Below are 11,890 nucleotides of genomic sequence, written 5' to 3'. Positions count from 1 at the left end.
CGCTGAAGAGCTCAAATACAGGTAAAGACGGCGGGCAGGCAGGTGGGCCCTCCAGAGCACCATACCAGAATGGTACCCAGTGCTCCCGGCAGGCACCAGTATGCCCATACCAGGACGTACCGTCTGCAACCCACCACTGCTTTATGCCCTCTCTAGCCTTTGTTGTGAGTCTGTTTCCTGCCTAAAAACATTTTAATTGCCATGTAATTAGTTAATTGTAAGCACAAGAGAAGAAGTAGCATGATATTGCTTCTAACTGGAATTCAGTTAGGATTGAAATATCCACAGAATTAAAAAGGAGATTTCAAAGGTCAAATTGAAAAACCTAGGCTTAAAATGAAGAGATTCTAGAATTGGGTTAAAAACAAACCCACTTTATTTTTGGATGCTAATCATATTTTCAGTCAGATCTTGCAATTCGCTTTTCCTGGATCCTTTTACAAAAGCTACTATTAAAAGAGTCATTTTCGAAGAAAACAGCGGTTTTATTATTGCGAATGTTCAAAGTTGGGTAATGCATAGACCTGATTAACACTAAGGATGCCCCTTTTATTTTAAAGATTATAGTATGTTTGTGTCTATGGAGAGTTTCAGTCATCCACATCAACACGTTTTCCCAAAGGTGTTTTTTTTTTTCAAGAGGCAACTGGACTTTCTTGGTTTTTCCTTGAAGTCATTTCACTTTTCATGAAGCTTCTTTTAGTTCAGATAGAAAAACAAAGACAGTCCAGTTGCCTCTTGAAAAACCACCTTTGATGCTTTTTTATGCTTGACTTTAAATGAGAGTCTGATGGTGTTAATTAGCTACAATAACTAATTATACAAATTATACAGCTACAATAGTATATTATACAAAAGTATAATAAATTTAATAAATAAATGATAATGCACAAGTCTGGTTTTTAATATTTGTAGTTAGAAAAGTACACGGAAACGACATAGTGGAAACTGAAAATAGATGATGCACCATTAGGTGTTTATCAGAGTCGCATCAAATTCACCAGATGTGGCTTCTTGCACCCACACACCCAGTTAGATTAAAAATTACTCTCTTGTTTGACCTGTTACTGGGCTGCAGTTTATTAAATTCCTGGGGAGGAAACTCTACAGTAGAAAAATTCTGATGCCTTATGATGAGTTAATAAATACTAACCACACTACTGACTGGAAGGGTTGTTGACGTAGTCTTTCCATCCCAATCAGAATTAAGTTTCGGGCAGATGCAGTCAAAAACCACAAGGCCATCTCAGGAGTGATTTTCCGATACTATCAAGGCACAATATAAATATCTCCTGTTTTTTTTAACCCCACAAAATCTTTTCCAAATACGGGATTTGGAAAATATTTAGCTACAAAGGGGCAAGTCTGAAAAAAAAAGGAATAACCATGAATTAATGATGTTGAGTAGCAAATTATGAAAATATAAATTGTATGCCATTGAGCAGGTCAAGATTTTCACAACAAAGGACGAGATTTATTAAGATCTTTGGTTATACCATGGCAGCTAAAGGAACTGGAATCTGGAAAAAAAATGAAATGTATTTTTTTGAGAGCAGCCAAACGTAGACATTGTGCCGCTCTTATTGCGTCTGCGGATAACCGCCCTGCCGCCCTGTTTAGGGTCACCCGCTCCCTCTTGGTGCAAGAGACGCGGGGGGCACCCTTACAGGGTAGAGCAGAGGAGTTTGGAGAATATCTGCAGAACAAAGTCGCTCAGATCCGGAGCGGATGGGCCCCCTCCAGTGGTCTGGACGGGCCGTCAACAGTGAGTCTTGTGAGTCCACTCTGGGAGGAGTTTGACTCTGTTGCCCCCGAGGATTTAGACAGGTTGCATGGAAGGCTGTGACCCACCACATGTTCATTGGACCCGTGTCCCTCCTGGCTGGTACTGGCATCCTGGGAGGTGACACGAGGCTGGCTTCTGGGCCTGGTGAACGCCTCGTTGGGTGAGGGATCCTTACCTACCGTCTTGAAAGAGGCGGTAGTGAGGCCCTTACTCAAGAGGCCTTCACTCGACCAAATGGAGCTAGCTAATTATCGTCCAGTCTCCAACCTCCCTTTTTTGGCGAAGGTTGTTGAGAATGTGGTGGCGCAGCACTTTCCGCGTCACCTCGATGAATCCGATTATCTAGACCCACGCCAGTCCGGCTTCCGACCCGGGCACAGCACTGAGACAGCCTTGGTCGCGTTGTTTGATGATCTCTGGAGGGCCAGAGATAGAGGTTGTTCCTCTATCCTGGTCCTATTAGATCTCTCAACGGCTTTTGATACCATCGACCATGGTATCCTTCTGCGCCGGCTGGAGGGGATGGGAGTCGGAGGCACCGTGTTACGGTGGTTCGACTCTTACCTCTCCGGCCGGATGCAATATGTGTTGACAGGGGGGCAGAGATCGACCCCGAGGCCACTCTCTTGTGGGGTGCCGCAGGGGTCGGTTCTCTCGCCCCTTCTGTTCAATGCATACGTGAAGCCGCTGGGCGAGATCATCTGTGGTTTTGGGGTTGAATACCATCTGTACGCTGATGATAGGCAGCTGTACATTTCAACCCCAAACCACCCCAACGAGGCTGTCGCAGTGATGTCCCGGTGTCTGGAAGCCGTCGGGGTCTGGATGGGGGACAACAGACTCAAACTCAACCCCTCCAAGACTGAGTGGCTGTGGCTTCCGGCACCTCGGTTCAGCCAGCTGACTCCATCGCTGGCCATAGGGGACGAGCTACTGCCCCCTGTGGAACGGGCGCGCAATTTGGGCGTCCTCCCAGATGCCCGGCTGTCAATGGATGACCATGTGGCAGCCGTGGCAAGGGGGGCGTTCCACCAGGTTCGGCTGGTGCGCCAATTGCGCCCCCTACTGGACCGGGATGCCCTACACACAGTCACTCATGCGCTGGTGACGTCTCGCCTAGATTACTGTAATGCTCTCTACATGGGGCTTCCCTTGGGACGCACCCGGAGACTGCAGCTAGTCCAGAACGTGGCCGCGCGGGTTATCATGGGGAGGTCTAGATACTCCCACATAACACCGCTCCTGCGCGAGCTGCACTGGCTACCTGTGGTTTTTCGGGTGCGTTTCAAGGTCCTGATTACTATCTTTAAAGCGCTCCATGGCTCAGGACCTAGTTACTTGCGGGATCGCATCCTCCCACATACATCCCTGCGGCCAATCCGCTCTCACAGAGAGGGCCTTCTCCAAGTGCCGTCCACTAGGCAATGCCAGCGGGCGGCGCCGAGGAGTAGAGCCTTCTCTGTGATGGGCCCAACCCTCTGAAATGACCTCCCCCCCTACATTAGAACCACCTCGGACTTCCGCTCCTTCCGTCAAAAATTGAAGACTCACCTGTTCCGACTAGCTGGCCTGGCATGATTATAAATGTTACATCTATGAACTCCTGGTAGTATATTCTCATCTGGTTATTTTAAGGGTAATGTTTTAGTTTTAATTGTTTTTAGGGCTCTTAGCCTCATATTTATTCTTCTGTACAGGACTCTTAATTTTAACCTCCTCCACATACATACATATATTTATAGCTCTATTTATATTTGTATTTTATCTGTGATTTATTGTGGACTGTACACCGCCCCAAGTCCCTTTTTGGGAGAGGGGGCGGTTTAGAAATGTGAATAAATAAATAATAAATAAATAAATAAATAAATAAATAAATAAATAAATAAATATAAATAAATAAATAAATAAATAAATAAATAAATAAATAAATAAATAAATAAATAAATAAATAAGTATATCCTGGACCGGGAGGCCCTGCTCACCATCATCCATGATCTTGTAACCTCTCACATAGATTATTGCAGTGTGCTCTATATGGGGCAGCCCTTGAAGAGCATTCGGAAACTTCAACTGGTGGAAAATGCAGCTGCGCAGGTAATAAATGATTCTGGCTATACGGCATATCTAAACACCACTACTGCTTGAACAGCACTCTTTCCAGGTGCAATTCAAGGTGCTGATTGTCACCTTCATGGCTTGGGAGTGGGTTACCTAAAGGACCTCTTTTTCCAAGAGTTTCTACCTGCCCAACCCAATCCAACAGATGCTTTAGAACCCATCATCCAAAGAGTGTCAACTGATGGAATTTGGAGGATAGGCTTTCTCTGCTGTAGCCCCATCCTTGTGAAATATTTTCCCTTTGGTGATTAGAATGATGGCAGACCTGTAGCCCATTCCCAATACTAAAAAAAAACCTAGCCACCATATTTTTTGGAGTATAACACGCACCTTTTCTCCCCCCAAAAAGAGGATGAAAATCTGGGTGCGTCTTATACACTGAATACAGCATTTTTGGCCTACTGAAACCCCACCCTCTTTACAAAAATTGGCCTGCATAGCCTTTAGGAGGCCTGCAAAGTGCTCCTGGGGGCTGGGAACAGCAAAAACGAGCAAAAAATGGGCCGCTTTTGCTCATTTTTGCCTCATCCAAGCCTCAGGAGCACTCTACAAGCCTCCCAAAGCTCTGCATGTCCTCTTTTTTTTCCAAAAAAATGGGCTGTTTTTTGCAAATTTTTTGCTCTCCCCCAGCCCCTAAGGAGCATTCTACAAGCCTCCCAAAGCTCTGCATACCCCACTTCCCCCCCCCCAAAAAAATGAGGCGTGCAGAGGGTTTGGGAGGCCTGCAAAGTGCAAAAAACTTCTTTTTTAAAATTTACCTCTTCAAACTCATGGTGCATCTTATACTCTGGTGCGTCTTATAGTCCAAAAATATGGTAAGTACCCAGGCCTGGAGCTCAGAATGTATTAAGAGTCCCGTTGTTTGGCTTTGCTATTAGTTAAATAATCATCATGGCTGCTCTTTCTATTTACTTACCTTGTGGATGTTTTTACTCTTTTAATGTGCATAATTGTTTTATAATTTTGGAGTTGGAAGCAGCCCTGGTTGAGTAGAGAGACTGTAGCAATTGAATGAATGAATGAATGAATGAATGAATGAATGAATGAATGAATGAATGAATGAATGAATACATACATACATACATACATACATACATACATACATACATACATACATAAATAAATAAATAAATAAATAAATAAGCAAAATATTCAGCAATACCTTTGACTGGTAGGGAGAAGAATCTCTATTCTTCTCCATGCAGGCATGAAACTATGTTTGATGATGCCTTAAAACACCTGGTCCAAGTTACTAATACTATAGCTCATATCTGAAGCAAGTGAAGTTTCCACATTGGTTTTGTAGGCAGTACAAAGCACAGTGTTAATACTACAAGAATTAGGGGCAACTGTGGTCAAGTTGGAATGGTTTCCTTGCAGAGTATGTCTTAAGAATAATGTGACATTAGATGGTTCATCAAATAATAGTAAAGCCAAACAACAGAATTCTTAATACATTCTGAGTTGAAAAGTTGGAAGCTTTGATTATGAAAATCACTTATTTCTGCTTTTACACTCAAGGCATAGGGAAAAAAGGAAAATAAAACAACCCCACCTTAAAAAAAAAGATGTAACCAATTAAAAATGTATATAGGCATGGAAAGGTCAAACAAAAAAAAATGAATAGCATGAGTAAAAGGTTCCAGATAGGAACCTAGTTAAAGGAAATAAAAATATTATAGAACAGAATTGTGTTGACTTTCTTGTAAGTATCTCAAACGTATCAACAGAAGGATGTTGTGATTTGTTCAGTATTGCCTCAGAATGATGGAATACAAGAATAACCTCAATCTAAGTAAGTTCTTGGTGAACAATTAGGGGAAAAAGATTCAAATAGTAGGAGCACATCAACATTTGGATCCACTTGCAGAAAGAAATCTAAGTTTGCCATTGCCAGATTATAAAGGAGTTGGGCAAGACCTCTGCAGACTTTGAACAGTTGGTGCTACTACTTTTGTAATCTATGGCCGTTGTTTCTGGTTCAAAGGATTTTGGAAAGGGTTATTTATATTGTCTACCTTCCTTCCTTCCTTCCTTCCTTCCTTCCTTCCTTCCTTCCTTCCTTCCTTCCTTCCTTCCTTCTTTTCCTATACCATGGCTAACACAAAACAGACTGATAAACCTAAATCAAGCCACGCAGTGTATTGGAGGGATGGAGGGAAGGAATGATGGAGGGAGGCAGGGAGGGGGGAGGGAAGGGAGGGAGGGAGGGAGGGAGGAAGGAAAGAAGGAAGGAAGGATGGAAGGAAGGAAGGAAGGAAGGAAGGAAGGAAGGAAGGAAGGAAGGAAGGAAGGAAGGAAGGAAGGAAATATAAATAACCCTCTCCAGAATCCTACCAAGAGACAACAGCCATGGATTACAAAAGTAGTAGCAGCAACTGTTCAAGATTTGCAAATGTCTTGTCCAACCCCTTTATAATCCAACAATGGCAAACTTAGACCTCCTTCTGTAAGTGGCTCCAAATGTTAATGTGTTCCTACTATTTGAATCTTTTTCCTAATCATTCACCCAGAACATACTTTCTTGTAGATTAAGGTTATTCTTCCATGTCCTTCATTCTGAGGCAATACAGAACAAATCATGACATCCTTCTGTTGACACTTCTGAGATACTTACATGTTCTGTTCCCACAATACAAGCAATCAAGTCCGCAGCTGTTCCTGTCAGATCAAATTAGTAGGTCTGGTAGCATAATCATATTATCTGGGTCAGAAATCACCACTCTGAAAACAGGGTTGCTGCCCATTTTCTCCAGGAAGTGCCTAGTATCCTATGAGTTCCTGCATCAGAAGATTACTGGCAAAGTTTAGTAACATCATCAGCCTGATCAAGCAGGCAGCAATAGTTGCAGTTCACCTATTACTATCCTACTGTCTTTGCTTTCTTTTGCCACAATCTACTTCAATTTGCAGATCTTTTGTGATTTTCTCCAGTTCTTTCTCCTTTATTCTGTTATCTCCAGTATCACAATATTTGCTCTCCAAACTTTTTTGTCGTTCTTATCAACAATTTTTAAGTCTGAGGTATTATGTGGCAGGATGCCAGTTTGTCTGAATTCTGAAGTCCAAGACCACTTTAGCTATTTAGTTTCTATTGTGTGGTCTATTTTGTGGACCCACAGCTTGTTGCTTGCAAGCAAAAGGTACCTCTAGCAGATATTCCAATGTACCATTGTTGCTACTTTGTCATGCCGCTGCTTGAAGTCAGTTTGTGCAATCTTCTTGCAGCAGCTTATTATCGATGATGATAGAATTATTACTATTGTGCTATTATTATTTCTCTTGAGTGATATGGATAACTGCATTAAAAGGAAAAAGAACACTGACCATTTTGACATTTTCTGCAGAACTCTCAGAAGTACAATATTTTAATTAATGAGATATTTCTTTTCCCTCCATGAAGCCAAAGTCTCTTAAGGTTTCTTAAGCACTGAAACTAGGCATTGTTGTGATACCATCTGTGTCATAAAAACAGCCATATGTATTAGTCAGGCAGTGAAAGTAATTTGTTGAATGCTGGCATCTGTATTAAGGACTAGTTCAATCCCACTAGACAATGTAGCTGGCTTCACTTGGATCCATGTTGTAATGAGTGAAAAAATGCTTGTTTCTTCTCCCAGAGGGCAATGACTCCACTGATTCATTAATAAAAGGAACGCTTACATATTCTGCTTAGCTAATTTAAAATATTGTGTTTTAGCATGATCAAAGGTTCTGAGCACAAAGGAAAAAATAGCATTCCAAGGGACAGAGACAATATTAAACATTTTCATCATTCTCTTTGTTTCACAAGAATTTGCCGTAATCACATCTTCTGCCTAAAATAACAATCCATTTAAAAATTCATGTTTCCTAGCACCAATTTATATAGGTTAAAAAGTAAATTTTAGTAAAATCAGTGGTGCTTTTAATAGATTTGCTAGCTGAGAATGATAGACACTGTAGCCAAATGTATGTAGAGCAATGGTTCCCAACATGGAGCCCACACCCACAAGGGGGCAATTTGATTTTTAATGGGAACAATTTATTTTTTAATGGGGACAATTTGAACCTTGTTTATACCAAGCTAATGGCCTTTTAGGCTTCCCTGTGAGTAGAGTTTACTTTTTGAGTAAAGTAAGAATTATATGTCACAGGGGGGGGCATCAGGATTTTAGAGATGCTTAGGTGGGGCACGATCAAAAAATGGTTGGGAACCACTGATCTAGAGTTACCTAGGTTAAAGAAAGTGAATATTAAATTTCACCTTTTTGGTAAATATGTGTTAAATGTGATATTTTTTCAGCTCATATGCTGAGACTGGCTACCCAAATAAACATGGGACAGATAATATAACACCATTTACAGCAATATTCCTAAATATTTTACCCTCGCGGCTCTCTTCTGTGTCATCCTAATGTATACACCTTCCCTAAAAATCCAAATACCAAAATGAACACAAATGAACAATGAAAACAATGCAATGAAACTTGAGGAAAGGTGGATTTTTTGTAACAATGTACAGCTGAAAGATTCTTCACACCTGCCCTATCTATCTGCAACACCCCAAGGGAAGTACACCTCAAAGTTTGGGAAAAGTTGATTTGGAGGCATTAAGTTGAAATTGTTTGTGTCATGCTGAAAGCAACAACATAGGTCTTCATTCTGTGTTGAACTGATTTGGGATGATGGTGATGACAAGCAATGAAAATATTAGGCCTCCATCTTGTTAACTACATTTTAGTAAAGAACACTAGATTTAACCATTTAATTTGCATGACTGAACTCCTGTAGGAAGAAAGAGTCTCTGGTGGATGGTTGACACTGGTGCCAGCATATTATTATGGGATGCTGCCCTGTGTCAACAAAGGAAGAATGTCTCTTTTGCCATTTTCAATTGGCATCTATAGTTAAATAAGTATTTATATCAGCATTTTGGAAACAGCATTAGTAATTACAAGCAGATACATCAAAATGGTTTTAGAAATGGCTCAAAGTCCATTTTAAGGCAAAATCCACAAGGAGCAATAAAGACAAATTTAATAAATTATTGTTGGTCACATTCAAGCAGATGTTTAGATTACATTTGATATTTTTGCCCACCTATTGAGTTTTTCCCAAGGACCCCCAGATAAGATGTTGTTTAATAATATTAAAGGTATCCCAAGATGTAAGCTGTTCCATGTAAAGCTGCCTTCTGCAATTGATTTGTGTTGTTTTGTCAAAGGTGATGGCGTTAAAGTGATGCTTCAAATGTTTTGGAATTGCACTTATTACTGCTGGTACCATCTTTGCTTTCTTTTGTCACAGTAGTTCTACTTTTATTTGTGGGTCTTTATATTTTGTGATTTTTCTCCAATTCTTTCTCTTCTCTTCTACTGTCTCCAGGTATCACAATGTGCATTATCCAAACTTGGTAGCCATGGCCTGATTTGTTTAGCATCGTTGACAGAGGAATCAATATAATGACAAACAATAGACTCTTCTCAAGTCTATCACCATTGATTAACAATTGTCTTCCATTGTGCCATTGATCTTTGCTTCTGATGTTTCTACTGACTCCTGTTATTTCTAGGCACTTGATATTATGATGATTATGGTTAGTCTTTATTATTATTGACTGATGCATTCAGGTAATGAACTTCTGCAGACTGGAATTGCATCCTACACTAGATTGCATAGCACTTCGTTTTTAGTCTTAAGCATTATGCCATCTCTACTGCTGTGGTTTATGATGCCTGTTCTTATATACACAGGTCTTTTACAATATTTCTAAACAGCCCGACTCAAACACTGTCTTAGTGGACAGTTAGAAACAGAGATGGTAAGGGTGTAGAAAATGATTCAGCCTGCTTAGCTATAGATTTGGATTTGGATTTTTGTGGGGATTGTCCAAGATGACAACCAACATAGGTTGTAGTTAAGTTGTGCATTGAAATGATATCTTTGTGGTTCTTCCGTGAGCCATTGGCCAGTCATTTGATTCTGACAATACAATACAATAGTAGAGTTGGAAGGGACCTTGGAGGCCTTCTAGTCCAACCCCCTGCCTAGGCAGGAAACCCTATACCGTTTCAGACAGATGGCTATCCAACATCTTCTTAAAGACTTCCAGTGTTGGGGCATTCACAACTTCTGTAGGCAAGCTGTTCCACTGATTAATTGTTCTAACTGTCAGGAAATTTCTCCTCAGTTCTAAGTTGCTTCTCTCCTTGATTAGTTTCCACCCATTGCTTCTTGTTCTATCCTTAGGTGCCTTGGAGAATAGTTTGACTCCTTCTTCTTTGTGGCAACCCCTGAGATATTGGAACACTGCTATCATGTCTCCCCTAGTCCTTCTTTCTCTTAAGCTAGACATACCCAGTTCTTCATATGTTTTAGTCTCCAGTCCCCTAATCATCTTTGTTGCTCTTCTCTGCACTCTTTCTAGAGTCTCCACATCTTTTTTACATCATGGCGACCAGAACTGAATGCAGTATAATGACATATATATGACATATTGGACAAACTCTGTAACTAATTATGATCAGCATAGCCTGCAATTTCAGACAGTTAAACTGAACAGTTACATAAAATCTCATTTAAGCCAACTCTTCATGACTTCACAGTCATAAAGTCATACCTTCAAAGTCATACCTTCTTTTGATTGGCCCGACTTCTCATCCTAATCCATAACCTTAAAATTCCCTAGTTGTCTCCCATTAAAATACTAATCATTTCAGTTTTTTTATTGTCATAATTTTTTAAAAAAATATCTATGTCAAGGTCTTCTAAATTAACTAAGGATAACAGGGACATCTGCTTGCCAGCCCTATTATATCTTTATATCCATGTTATACCCTTAAGCTGTTAGCTGGAGTATGTATTCATTATAAGTAGCCCTAATTTATTTGCTTAGATGTACTTTGTGTTAGGCAGGTGAGGGAAGGAGACCATGGAGTGAGATCCTGCTATTAGGTTCCCTGCTACTCCACATGTACAACAAACATTTAAATGACCGTTTAACAAAATAACTGAGTTAGAAGGGACTTGGAGGTCTTCTCGTCCAACACCTTGCTCAAGCAGAAAACCCGTATCATTTCAAGACAAACGGTTGTCCACTCTCTTCTTAAAAACATGGAGGCAAGCCATTCCACCGGTTAATTGTGCTCACTATTAATTCTAAGTTGTATCTCTCTTTGATAATCATCCACTAGTTACTTCTTGTCCTGCCCTCAATTGTTTTGGAGAATAGCTTGACTTTCTCTTCTTTGTAGCAGCCTCTCAGACGATATTGAACAGTGGTTCTGGTGTCATCCCTAGTCTGTCAGACCTGAAAACCATCTTTTACATTTGGGCCTTCATCGTTGCCACATTTTCTACTGTGGGAAAATGGGAGGGGGGTTATATAGTGTGTGGATGATATACCGTCAAAATAACATTATTTCTCAGAGTCAAGGCCATCTTGCCTTGCAGCTGTGATGAGGTGGCTGGGAGGCATCTCCAGTTTTGGATGGTGCCAGATTGGATCATGTGATAGAAAAGTGGGTGCTGAGCAGGGACCTGAACTTTCTTTTGGGTGGGGAAAACCTGGAAACTTTCAGATTCAGCTTTTCCCAGATGTGCCAATATGATATCTCAAAAAAAATAGAACTTTGAGGAAACTCAAGCCTCGGAGTCTTCTTTTGATAGGGGTGTTACTTGGAATCCTGACGTAGTCCTTCTTTTCATTAAACTAGACATACCCAATTCCTACAACCGGTCATGTTTTAGCCCCCAGTCCCCTAATTATCTTTGTTGCTCTTCTCTGCACTCTCAACATATCTCCAAATGTGACCTTACCAAGGCATTAAAAATGAATGAAAAGTTCTTATGATCTTGATTCTATCCCTGTTAATAAAGCCTAGGACCAAGTTGGCTTTTTTTTTTAGCAACTGCAGCACATTGGTGGCTCATATTTAAATAGTTGTCCACTAGGACTCCTAGATCCTTCTCACAGTTACTATTATTGAGCCAGGTACCACCTAT

The sequence above is a fragment of the Natrix helvetica genome, assembly GCF_964273705.1.
Source record: "Natrix helvetica genome assembly, chromosome: 3".
NCBI classification, from domain to species: Eukaryota; Metazoa; Chordata; class Lepidosauria; order Squamata; family Natricidae; genus Natrix; species Natrix helvetica.
The sequence above is the reverse complement of the archived record's forward strand: the minus strand, read 5'-3'. Positions refer to the sequence as shown.